Source organism: Leptidea sinapis, chromosome 47 (genome assembly GCF_905404315.1).
Source record: "Leptidea sinapis chromosome 47, ilLepSina1.1, whole genome shotgun sequence".
NCBI classification, from domain to species: domain Eukaryota; kingdom Metazoa; phylum Arthropoda; class Insecta; order Lepidoptera; family Pieridae; genus Leptidea; species Leptidea sinapis.
The window spans coordinates 471174-485278 of NC_066311.1; the positions used below are offsets into that span (position 1 = coordinate 471174).

The following is a 14105-nucleotide window of genomic DNA, read 5'->3' on the forward strand; positions in this document are numbered from 1 at the left end:
CGCATATTTTCTGTCAGTGATAACTTTTCAACATTGTTCCAAAAAATTGATCGCTTTAAACTGCATTTATTTCGTCAGCTGGTGTTGATTTTGGAATAACTGGTAACGTTTGTCTAAAATCTCCTGATAGTAGCAATAAAGCATCTCCCATTAGTTTTGTATTTTTCCGAAGATCCTGTAATGTTCTATCCAGCGCTTCCAGTGATTTTCGATGAGCCATCGTGCACTCATCCCATATAAGTTTGCATCTTATTAAAATTTGGCCACGTACAGAAAATTTTGTGATATTACAGACTGGGAATTCTTGTTCAGCTACATTAAATGGCAAATTTAGTGCAGAATGTGCCGTTTTTCCACCTTCCATTAATGTCGCGGCAATTCCAGAGGATGCCAATGCTAATGCTATTTCATTTTTCACCCGAATTGTAGCTAGGACCAAATTAATGAGGAAAGTTTTTCCAGTACCTCCGGGTGCATCTAAAAAGATTATTCCTCCTGCATTCGTCTCAATACGATTTATTATTGTGTTATATACTATTCGTTGTGTTCGTGTTAATTTTGGTTCATTTTCTTCAATGTAACGTTGCAATTCATCTTTATTATAATTAAGTTCTTTTGATAATTCAGAATTAGTCACGCTTAATTCGTTTCTTTTAGGAGATTGCACTCCGAGAGTAACTAAAGTTTGATTACATATTGCGAAACATCGATCTTCTAAAATTATCAAAGCTTCATTATAAATATTATCGTTGAATCTAATATTCATATCTTGATTTTCTCTACGTAGTCTTGCTAGAATATCATCACTCATACTATCATGATATTTCAGCCATAGTCTATTCGGATTTGAAGGATTACACGATGTTAGAATTATAGCAAAGAGTTCTCGCAGTTGATTCGCTGTTGCTGTTTCTGCTGCCTCTTTCATTGCCTGCTCCCATTGATTATCATTTTCTAATAAACCACGACGCTGGCATGCTTCACGATACGTTTCGCAAATGTAACCATCTACTGTTCGAAGATCTTCAAAAGAAGTTGGTCCACGTACTTCATGAAGTAGTAGACGTAAATAGAAACATTCAGCATTCTTTGGATGTACCGTATATACTCGACCAATAGCTTTATCTTTAAAGACACCTTTAAATCCTTCAACCGAAACTCCTTTCTTTCGTCGATTAAATACTTTTCGCGATGAGTCCCATGTGTAATAACTGGGAACATCTCCATAAAGAAGAGTTCTAGCAAACAGATCACTTCGACACAATTCGAAAAATGCAGTTAACGTAGTATTAACAGGTTGGTTTGCAACTTTTTGTGCTGTTTGATTAGTAAAATATACCCGTTGCCCATTCTCAAGGTGAACTGCTAAGTGAAAAACAGCTGGATCCCTGCCATGAATCGGAAACCCCAATATACGCCAAGCTGCCTCATTACTATTTATATATCGTCCCATTTGATAACTTAAAATTTCATCATATCTATTTTCATTTGTAATTTCAAAGACAGCCATATCACTTCCTTTGTTAATATAGTTACACACATATTTAATTGACTGAACTGAACTGCAATATTCTACATTTATATGTGCATTAAACATTTTCGATAATAACGGATTATAAGGGACAACCCATCGATTATCAATTTCGATTTCTTCACCCCGTACTCTAATTTTTGCTGTAAATCCTCCTTCACTCGGTGGTCGACGTCGGTATTGCGGATATCCATCATCTCCCGTTTGCGTCTCACTCAAAAATGATCTTGGATATCGTTTTGAGCATTTATTATCTTTTATACAGGGTGATTGCATATTAAGTGCCCCGCAAGGTCCATGTATCATTTGTTTCACGATTATTTCATATAGAACAGGATCTTCAACCGGATTTGGGAATTCTGCTTTAATAACGTCATCGATTTGATTTGAGTGAATTTTTTCTTTCAGCCAAATTAAATTGTGTGAGTGTGGCAACCCTCTCTTTTGCCACTCAATGGAGAACATCCAGCTATTAACATTTCCGAAAATACAACTCTTCACAATTGCATTAATGAATTTTACTTGTTTCTGTTTAAACACGCGCGCAATTAAATCATGTCTGTCATGTGACTTTTGTCCAAATTGTAACTCATCTTTAATTTCCTTCCATGACGAATTGCACGTAAACGTTATGTATAAGTCAGGACGACCATATTTTCTCACATACGCCATTGCGTCTTGTGCATATTGAAGCATATGCCTAGGGCTACCAATGAATGTAGAAGGCAAAATTACTAATCGTCCCAAATTTTCAACATCCCCATCATTGGCTACCGCATCTCGTAAGTGAATATATTCATCCGTTCGTAATTTATTTTGATTTAGACGAATAAATAACAATCTTTCTGCTTCTATTTTTGCTTGCATATCAACAATAAACTGTAAAAACAATTTCCGACAATTGAGTATATGATTGTATTTATTCACTCTCTCCATTATCCGATATGCGTAAAATTACTTGGAAGAAACTTTTTTGTTTGTAGGGCTATTTGTTTGTGGATCAACGTGCTGAATATTAAAATGGTAACCGTCTTCACCATGACAAAATATTAGTGGATACTGTAAGGCGTCATACATGTGATGAGTTTCAGCGATGCGTTCCAACTTATTACTTCTTCGTTGTACCACAATATCCCTATAACTACTTTCATTGTCCACCATAACTACGGCTATTTCATTTACTTGAGGTGCATTAAATCGTCTTTCGTGTTTGCCAATTGGCTTTTTATCTGCCCGAATTATTATTTTATAATTATCCGAAACCATTTTTTCCATTGCAGTCTTAAATATCTTTATCAACTCATTATTTTCATGTAGAAAGCGCTGTAAATGAAGAATTATATCTCCACGCAATTCTGTAAGATTTGAAAGCCTTTGATCCAGTTCGTCTTCTTCATTTCCTACAAAGTAAATTTGTAAAAACTTCGGAGTATTATTTGGGAGTGACAATAATGATCCAATTTTATGATATACTTGTCCCTGTATTTTAAATACTGGATTAAATCTTTTTTCTTCAATTACTGCAGTTGCTCCAAATGAAGTCATTTGAAAGCATGCATTGTAATTTCTAATTTGTTGTAAGAATTCTTTAGAATTTTGTGTTTCTCCTTTCATATATTCTAGAAATTCCGGTGGCAGTGATTTTAACTCTGGTAATTTAATTTTGCCACTTGAACAGCATATACTTTGCGTTTCTCCTTTGAATTTTTTAGCTTCACAAAATTTGCATACTTCATTCATTCTTCCGATCACTATACTTGAATGTTCAAAATAATTTCTAGTAGGATTATAATGAAACGCCTCTTGTTCAAGGCTGTATTTTTCCCGACGTTTTTGACGAACAGAATATACAGTTGTTTTAGAAACTTGAGCCTCCATTTGTTCATTTAGTCGAAGATCACGCATTCTTATTGCATTTTGTATTCTTCTATCATCTGTTTTATTTTTTTCTATCGCCTGTTCATTTGTCTTTCTTTTTCTTTGCAATCTTTTTCTGATTCGGTCCGTTTCTTTAGAATCATTAAGCTGCTCTTCAGTCTGATTATTTCGACTTTGATGATAATTTTCTCGAAGTAATCTGAGACGTTGTTCTCTTTCGTCTGTAGTTTCATTTCTCAGTTACATTTTTTGCCTTTTCGATACAATTCGAGAACGTGAGAATACGCATTTACGTTTCGGCATCGTTAGTAATATTTTAATTTTTTTTTTTCACCTTTTTCACACTGCACTAAAATAAAAAAACTAAAAAAAAAATAAACAATATTGTGTATTACACTGCACGTTAAAACTTTTGATTCTTCACTTTAAAAAACACTATACGCTGTTATTTATGATTATTTAATTTTTAATATTTATTTTTTCGTTATACAATTCTTATAAAAAATCGACTGAAGCACGGGTTTGACATTTCGGCTTATATAGTCGCAAAAATTATCCCCACTACCGACCAAATTTTCCGGATTGTTCTAATAATTTCGACTTTTAAGTATCTCAAGAAATTTTAAAAGTTTCTAGAACGATCCAGCATATTTCTAATCTATCAAAAAGTTGAGATACATTTTGGAGCTTTCTAGATCATTGGAGGAATTTCCAGAACATTCTATATTGATCAGAAAATTAGCATACAATCTAGAACATTCTTAATCGTTCAAAACCGTGGCATATAAATCATTTCTAAAACATTCTGGAATATTCTAGATCATTCTAGAAATTTCTAGGTGATTCTAGAATTTTTTCGAACATTTCAAATATATTTGATCAATCAGAGCCTTGGAATACATTCCAAAGATATCCAAATTATTCTTGGATGTTCTAGATTATTCGATAAATTTCTAGATCATTCTAGAATTTTCTAAATCATTTTTATTCAATCAGAATCTAAACGTAGATTTTAGAACTCTTTATATAATTCTAGAATTTTCCAGATCATTCTAGACATTTCTGGATCATTCTAGACATTTCTGGATCATTCTAGAATTTTCTAGAACATTCTCATTCGATTAGAATCTAAATGTAGATTTTAGAACTTCCCAGATCATTTTAGAATTTTCTAGAACATTCTTATTTAATCAGAATCTAAACGTAGATTTTAGAACTCCCTACATCATTCCAGAATTTCCCAGATCATTCTAAACATTTCTGGATCATTCTAGAATTTTCTAGAACATTCTCATTCGATCAGAATCTAAACGTCGATTTTAGAACTTCCCAGATCATTTTGGAATTTTCTAGATCATTCTAGAATTTTCTAGATCATTCTAGAATTTTCTAGAACATTTTACATCGATCAGAACATTGGTATACATATTAAAGCTTTCTAGAACATTCCAGAAATTTCCTGAACAATCCAGACCATTTTAGATCAATAATAGTCACATTTTCAAAGTTAACATCTTTCAACCCCCGTATCTTTTACACCCTTATAATTATCGACTTGCAACCAACATAGTGCACAATGGGAACCTTGTACCTATTGCCACATACAAACACTTTTGGTCTGCGATGCGTAGTTTTGGCTACAAGGTGAAATATAGGGACACACACCTCCAATTTTATATATATAATAAAAAATAATAGATAGTCTTCATAATTTCATTTCAGTTACAAAAGATTTTACAAATCACAATAAAAGTTCTCCGGTTCTCTGTGGCATACAAATAATAAATAATCATTAATCTTATATTATATTTATTATTTACAGAGCCATATGTGAGCAACTTTATTTTAGAAAAAGCATCAACTTCAACAACATTCCAACCTGTGGCTGCAGGTAAAATTCACATATTTTTTTCAATTTGTTGGCAATCAATAATAATAAATATATAAATTAATGATTATATTTTGTTTTGAACACATACCAAAATATTATATAATATAATATATTTCTATCTATTATACACAACTAAACCATAAATAATGACAAAATTTTATAATTTTAAATTTTGTGAGTAGTGTCGGTATATCTTTTTTTCTATAATGGTTTTGTTTGACAGCTTATTTCAACTTGTGATTTAATTTGAGCTCTAGACTCTTAAGTAATGCTGCCCTGGTTCTACATTTTCTGAGTGCTACTTCATTATGATTTGATTTTTAGTTTTATTTTTATTATTCTCCATTATCGTCTGATTGAAATTGACGATTGAAATGATTTAAAGAGTATAGTTAAAATTCACTCTGACAAAGTTGGTTTCAAACTACATAAGTATTACTTCCAATTTCAGATGCATGTCAAGGTGCTTGATGCTGGAACATAATTATAGTTTTATTAGCAAGCCTAAAAGAACAGCTGGAAAAGGTATTAATATTATTATACTAATATTATCAAAAAGAATTCTAAAGGAATCAATTTTGAGAAAATAAATGCCTTTTATGCCTTTTTTATTACAAATGGGAAAGATTCTGATTTCTTTTGAAAATATTGTTTTTATACTTTTTTATCCAAAAAGTGCTGAATAAATTTGTATGAAATTTGGCATAGTTTATGATCTTTTGTCTAGGTGGGCAAAGTAGTTCCCTTATGGTCGTTGAGTGGCTATCAGTAGTGATATGGTGGTATTGATGGTGATTTAATAAAACTAATTCAATTCTAACACTATGACAGTTTAATATACTTTAACAATTCACACACACATTAAGTAGACTGATACACATGAAGTTAAACCATTACAATATAGAAAGAAGGAGAAAACACAGTAATTAGAGGTACAGATATTACGACACGACAGTTGCAAAGTAGGTAAATCTTATAGACAAGCGACACGGGCTTCGCGGCGAATGATCAAGACACGACTGTTGTACCGGCGCGGGCGCGGGTCGTTGAACGATATTCGTTCTGCGCAGGCGCAAAATTCACCGGTTACAAGCGGTGGATTTCCACTGCACAATACTGAATATTTTATGTGGGATTATTGTTAATATTAATCTGTATGTTTGTGTATAAGTGTGTTTTAATTAATATAGTTAAGTGTGAATATTAATATTGTAGTTATTGTAGTTTAAGACAATATATATTATAGATAATAATAAATAGTAAATAGATAGTAATAACAGTTATGTGTTGTGTAAATGTATGTAGGTATTGTGTACGTAGGTATAGTGTACTGTATGTATCGGCCACACCCTCATAGTCCCGGAGCTGGGGACAAAAATCAGCAAGATTCTTGTAATGGCCCATCATTTATTTTGTAGTATGTGAGTCAGCAAATTTAGGGAGTAGCACACAATGGCGGGCTTTGATGTAATATTACAACACTCATAATAAATTAAACATAATAAGAAATTCGAAAGGTCTTTATTTAACAAACATTAACCATAAATGTGACAGTAATTTTATAACAGCAGATTAATGCATGACATGACATAAGACTATTGAGCCAAATCTCTTTTTTGATGAAGGCTGCATTGGTACCTGATAGGATTGAGAACAGCTAATGTCCGTGTGGGAATTAAATTTTGAATATATTTTTATTCATTACTAGCTGCCCCGACAGACGTCGTGCTGCACATATTAAATTCTTCTTCTTATCAAAACCTTTACTGGACTTCCACAAAAAATTCAAGACCGAAATAAGCCAAATCGATCCAGCCATTCTCAAGTTTTAGCAAGACTTACGAACAGCAATTCATTTTTATATATATAGACTTTAAGACTGAATCCCTTTTCATATTGTCCATTTATTTAATACCATATAATACATATATTATACTATACAATTTGTAAATTAAACATTTTTTCACAGATCTAATGGCTCCACAGCGCATAAAGATCAAGTATCTTCAAGCAGAAATATCGCGCTTGCGAAAAAAAGGACAATCTTTCAAAGCAAGGTTAAAAGGTGGTGCAGATCGATCAATCGAATTTTGTCAGGAAAATTAACATATGTGGGTGAAGACGAAACAAAAACAGCTACCCAACAATATTATGATAAACATAAACATTATAAAAATAAAAAATAATATGCAAACATTGCTTTTTATTTCTCCCACCCAATTACTTCAATTACTCATACCAACACTACTAAATCCTATCCTTTATGTTCTATGTTGTGGCAAAATTAAATAACTAACTCTACGCGCAATTTCAACATGGTAAAAAATTGCAATACCTACATTAAAAAGTAGAGTTAGTTATTTAATTGCGTCACAACATTAAAAATGAATTTCATAATTTCGAGTATATTAGAGATATATAGTTATTTTCGGGGACAATATTCAGATGGCGCTAGTTTTTAAATAGACAGCTCATAATGCTTAGAGAGGGCTCTCTTTTCCCTATATATTAATATACTCTTTGACGAAAATGAATCTGTATTCTGAGGAATAAGCATATCAATAAGTTAGTGAAAATTAGAAATGATGTAATCAGGGTTGTTATAGTATATTACCGAACAACTACGTCATAAGCTAAAATAATAATAGGCCAATATTTTTTCTTAGGTAAGTATAGTTTTATGTAAAAGGATCCACAATATTTTAGCTCAATTAAAATAAAATCAAGACATCGTACACGAATTGTCTTGGAAAGTTACGATATCAAAATTATATTTACCTGGGAACAATGATATTATAGTATTAATTGCCTAGGAAGCTCTGATAACGAAACGGTAAAAGTGTGCTTAAAGACAATGTAAGTGTGCTTAATGACAATGTTTTCTCCATAGTCGTGTGTCAACTGTGTATCAATCAACAAGCCTAAGTGTCCCATAAAAAGTGCTTAAATAATACATTAACGACTCAAAAAAAGATGGTGCGACTTATCATCGGTAAGGTTATTTTACTTACATAAGATTGATATGCAAAAAGCGTAGGTAATTGTCTCTCAAAATAAATCTCAATTAGTTGGTATGTTTTTTTATGTTTGTTACCTCAGAACATTCGACTGGGTATACCGATTTTGATAATTATTTGAAAGCTGGTGCTTTTCGGTATTCGTCCAGATCTGACAATGGCAATCAGAAGAAAACCATGAAAGTCTTAAATTTGCTATAACTCTAATGCTATATTTGCGAATAACTCAATATCGCGCAAACCGATTTCGATAATTCTTTTTTTATTGGAAAGGATTCTTCAAAGCTAGTTTGGTTAGGTTCTGCTTATGTTATATGGATCCATTACAAAGTAACGGAACTTTTTAATTCTTAGAAGCAAATTAACGATACAAGGCCGAATATTTTTATGCTATCCGGATATTTGAGCCTACCGTCGTAATGGTCAAGTTGTCATTGTCGTAGTAAAATATGATGATCAATGGAACTCCTTATCGACTTACAGTAAGGGTGCGGTAATTTTGACAAATTATTAGTTAGTGAAGTTCTGATTCACTAAAAATCTAAAATAAATAACAAAAAACAACCAACTTCAAAAACACTATTCCAAAACAATAGATATATCTAATATGCACTAAAAAGTATAAAAATTATTGCGTATTTTTTAAAGTCGGTGCCAGCCAAGGAAGTTTGTTACTACATAGTTATGTTTAATTTTGTTTAGGGCTTAGCACTGAAAACCTATCAATAGGTAGCACATACATATAATAGTATTTTATTCATATTAAAGGTAAAGGTTTGCATAGGATAATATTTGAGACTTTTCAGTTTTTATGATGTTTAAGAAAACCTGATGTGGGTTTTCCGTGGGTTAAACATAGTTTCTTAAAGTGAAACTTTTATTACATCGTCTCAAACTTTTTCATCTGTGTATTGCATGTCGCGTGACGGTCGGGTGGCGCCTATAGTTCGCAGCAGCTGACCGTGTGGTGTACATATTATTTCATATTATCATTCCAATTTTCCAAGTATAAAATTAAGATTGATAAAGCGATTTTTATACCCTTAATGGATTATTATTCCAAAAATTTTTAGTTAAATGTCTATAATGTGAAAACAAGTTTCACTTTTACCGTGGTTTCATAAAACCACACAATCCTTTTTTTTATATAATTATTTTATACCTCAATCAGATTGATTTTGAGATTTTATATTTTTGAAATTGAATAGATACGTTTCCGTCGCCTTTAGGAACTTTTTTCTTTATTTAATAAGTTTGCCTTTATGAATTTGAACGTGAATAAAATATTGAATTTGCGTATGAATATTGAGTTAAAATAATGTAACAAAAAAAGTAATATATTTAAATTTTAGATGTAGTAGCAAAAATATGATTTCTTGAAAAATAAAAATATTCTTGCAGTAATGACAAATATTCTAGTTATTCATAATATTTAGAATTGTATTGAAATTGAATGAATAACAAATTTTATACGATAAAAAAATAACACAATAATATGTCCATTAAAAACATTTTTATACAAACCGTTTTTAGCACAAATCACAAAATTATCTTTTTTTTACTCCGAAATTTCGACTAAAAAACCTCGTCGCTATTATAAGTCACGTGACCTTATTAGAGCCAATAGTAAAGCGGCAAGCAAGCACGCAGACAGCTGCCGATAAGCGCTGTCTCTCACACTACGGCTTGCCTATAGCGCTACTCACTCGCACCTATACATAAACTTATAAGATCAGCTGGCAGGTAGAAAGTCCCACTAAAATGATCTGTCTTGTATCATAAAATATAATGCCCTATAAAAATTTCAAGTTGCCTCAAATACATTCTTTAAATATTCTTGCAAAATATTTTTGCACGCGCCTGGCAATTTAAAACCCCGACTAAATTTGTCTGGCTTACTTTTTTAATTATTTTGTACACATAAAACTACAACATAATATATAAATTGCATGTATATTTTTGAAAAATAATAAATAATAATGTATATTTACCCAAATATATTTTTGAAAATCAAAAAATAATATTCTTAATAATTTAGGGGTTTATTTATGCTTCTCCCTTCTGCCTTTATATAGTGGATTTCGTAAATAATATAAAACAGGTCGTTCATTCGCATGAATAATTCGATATTCATCTTCAAATACGCAATATAGTGAGAGAATACACAAATACGCGCTAAGTTGTTGGAGTCTTGCTTGCATGTGCGTGCCCTGCGTGGATTTTTGTTGCATACCTGAGATAGTATAGTGCCGGCGCAGCGCTCTCTCGTAAGAAATATCGGAAGATAAAAACGCAGTTGAGTGCAAGGAATCGGGAGGCATTATAGCAATAACGCATGCGATAATATCGACGTATAATAACGTCCCTGTGTAGGGGAGCCTTAATTATTTGCCTCGGTCTGTCAAAAGATATGCGGCTAGTTCAACGCGCGCAGCGCTGCGTCTGTGAGAACGGGTGACGCGTATTTGACTTGGCTCAACTTGGCGCGAATCGTGATAGTTAGCGAACGGACGGATGACGGCTATAATCTTGTAGAAAAAGGAGATACTTGAAATCCACTACGTTATAATGTGCAACTGTTCGCTTTCAAACTTAGCCGAATTATACTTCGTGGCCAATCGCGCTACTGTCATTATTACTATTTCAAACTTATGTCAAATGACTGCATGTTTCTTATTAAACTAAATTTCAATTTGTACCAGGGGTGGGGCAGCCGCCTTAAAGTGACGTTTTCAGAAAACTGTAGTGCCATCTGATAGTTGGCCCCAAAATTAAAGCTTTGTCAGCTGTCACTCGCTTTGAAACCTGCCCACTTGTCATAAAATGGCGGCTACTTCTAGCGTTTGCGTATGTATGTAGCTCTCGTGTTCCATTTTGCATATTTTTGGTATTGAAATCCTAGTATAAGTGTAATAATAAAATCTCCTTATTCTGTGAATTTCTACTTTTTTTGATAGAGACACTTTTGTTTGTGGAATTTATGAACTTTGGTGTAATGCCGAGACGTTGTGCTTTCGGTTGTGCGCTCCGTGGTAAGTAAATTATTCTCTTAAATCTTAACAGTACAGTTTATTGACTAATCTTGTGATAAATAAAGTATCATGTAAGGTTGGTTTTACTACCGGTCCGTAGATTGAATTTGCAATCATGGTTAAAACTATTATAAACATACCGGTTTTCTGTATCTTGCCCCAAAGATTAAACTCCAATCCCTCACATCACCCTATGTCAGAATTCAGACTCCCCCTGACTTATATAGTTTAACACACTTAATAATAATTGACAGCTGTGCTGGCTTCTGACACCGTTTTTATCAAGAGAAATGTAAGTATATGAGTCCAAAATAATAGTAGCCCAATGGTCATAACACTAGGTTATCACAATTTGTCTGATGGCTTTAATAGTCACTCAATTTATTTAATAATAATGTTTATTATTTTCAGAGATTCCAATGCATCATTTCCCAGATGCTGTCAAATTTCCTGAGCAGTTTAAAACTTGGGTCAGTCTTGTTGGTAGAAACCCTAAAACATCTGATTTTGAATATTATAAGATGAAGTGAATTTGTGATATACACTTTTGTGACAGACACAGCAATCGTAATCAACGGCTAAGCACATTGGCACTTCCGATGCTTCATCTGCCTGGTAAGTCCCCTAATTTAACACATATTGAGTTAATATTCGATTCTATTCCTTATTCTGTCAGATTTTGTCACACCACTAAGAATCTTTTTTGAGTTGATGGTTTTTTTAAAGGTATATTGTATCATTCTGGAAACACCTGATTTTCTTACACAGTTGTGATGACATAATTCAATGGTTGCATTTCTAGCTGAAACTGGTTCATTATCAGTGTAAATCATTAAATTTACATATTATTAAATTTACATATTATTAAATTTACATATAATCTTTACATATTCACATTAATTTTCAGGACAAGTTCAGAGTCAAGAAATCTTAGGACAAGCTTCATCCACACAACATTTACTGCCTACAATAATACAGCAAGACTGTTCAGGTAAATAATTTTTAAAACTTATTTACAATATTTTATTCACTTTATTATATATTATGAATGTCAAAAATAATACATTTTTCCATTTATCACTACTTTGAAAAAGCTTGAGATGAGAAGAAGTGGCAGATAACTCATTACCATTCTTTTTAAATGAAAATTGACCTATCATGATATAATTTATACCAAAAGAGTATTGTAATTATTAATTAATGTGTGTGTCGTAAATGTTACTATAACATAAATGACATTCTTAATGATACCACAGAAATGGCATGGAGCGGCCACCCTCAGGGTATTAAATAATAAATTTTATTGTATGATTTAACATTGTCTCTAAATGTAAAATCTGTCAAAGTTTAGCCTAGAAATGGGCATTGACAATTTGATTTTGTTCTTCTTTTAATCCCATGTCTTTTATGTATCTTTTTAAAATTATTGATATTTATCACTATCATTATTCACACACATACAAAATTTTGATGTGTAGTATGGTTCTAATTTTTAAATCTTGGGCCCATAAAATGTTATTGATTGAAAATCCCACATTTGATCTTGATATTAATGTCATGTTTTTATATATAGTCTTCATAATTTCATTTCATTTACATAAGATTTTACAAATCACAATAAATGTTCTCCATTCCTTGCCCGCATGCTGTGGCGTACAAATAATAAATAATCATTATTCTATTATTATATTTATTATTTACAGAGCCGTATGTGAGCAACTTTATTTTAGAAAAAGCATCAACTACAACAACATTCCAACCTGTTGCTGCAGGTAAAATTCACATATTTTTTTTAAATTTGTTGGCTATTATCAATAATAATTAATATATAATTAATGATTATGTTTTGTTTTGAACACATACTAAAATATTGTATAATATAATATATTTCTATCTATTATACATAACTAAACCATAAATAAAAATAAAACCAAAATTTTATAATTTTAAATTTAGTGTAGGTACGTCTTTTTTTTATAATGGTTTTGTTTGACAGCTTATTTCAACTTGTGATTTAATTTGAGCTCTAGACTCTTAAGAATTGCCGCCCTGGTTCTACATTTTCTGAGTGCTAGGTACTTCATTATGATTTGATTTTTGGTTTTATTTTAATTTTTCTCCATTATCATCTAATTGAAATTGATGTTTAAAATTATTTGAAAAGTATAGTTGAAATTCACTCTGACAAAGTGGGCAACAAACTACATAAGAATAAATAAATAAATAAGTATTATTTCTAATTTCAGATGCATATCAACAATTTGCTTCAGCAATGTGCTTGATGCTGGAACATAATAATTATAGTGTTATTAGCAAGCCTAAAAGAACAGCTGGAAAAGTTATTAATATTCTGATTTCTTTTAAAAATATTGTTTTTATACTTTTTGTCCAAAAAGTGCTGAATAAATTTGTGTGAATTTTGAAATTTGGCATAATTTATAATCTTTCGTCTGGGTGGGCAAAGTAGTTCCCTCATAGTCTTGGAGCTGGGGACAAAAATCAGCAAGATTTTTGTAATGGCCCATCATTTATTTTGTAGTATGTGAGTCAGCAAAGTTAATGAGTAGCACACCTGATGATGGCGAGCTTTGATGTAATATTACAACACACATAAGAAATTAAACAATAAGAAATTCGAAAGGTCTTTATTTAACAAACATTAACCATAAATGTGACAGTAATTTTATAACAGCAGATTAATGCATGACATGACATAAGACTATTTAGCCAAATGTCTTTTTTGATGAAGGCTGCAT

The 14105-nt window shown here is 31.7% G+C and overlaps 1 long non-coding RNA gene across 1 annotated transcript; it reads left to right on the forward strand.

Annotated features, from left to right (window-relative positions):
• The first annotated feature begins 11200 nt into the window (after positions 1-11200).
• On the forward strand, positions 11201-13156 carry LOC126978221 (uncharacterized). The gene is made up of 4 exons (XR_007732549.1): positions 11201-11349; positions 11761-11964; positions 12257-12340; positions 13053-13156. It is a non-coding gene; the product is annotated as an uncharacterized LOC126978221 (long non-coding RNA).
• The last annotated feature ends 949 nt before the right edge of the window (positions 13157-14105 follow it).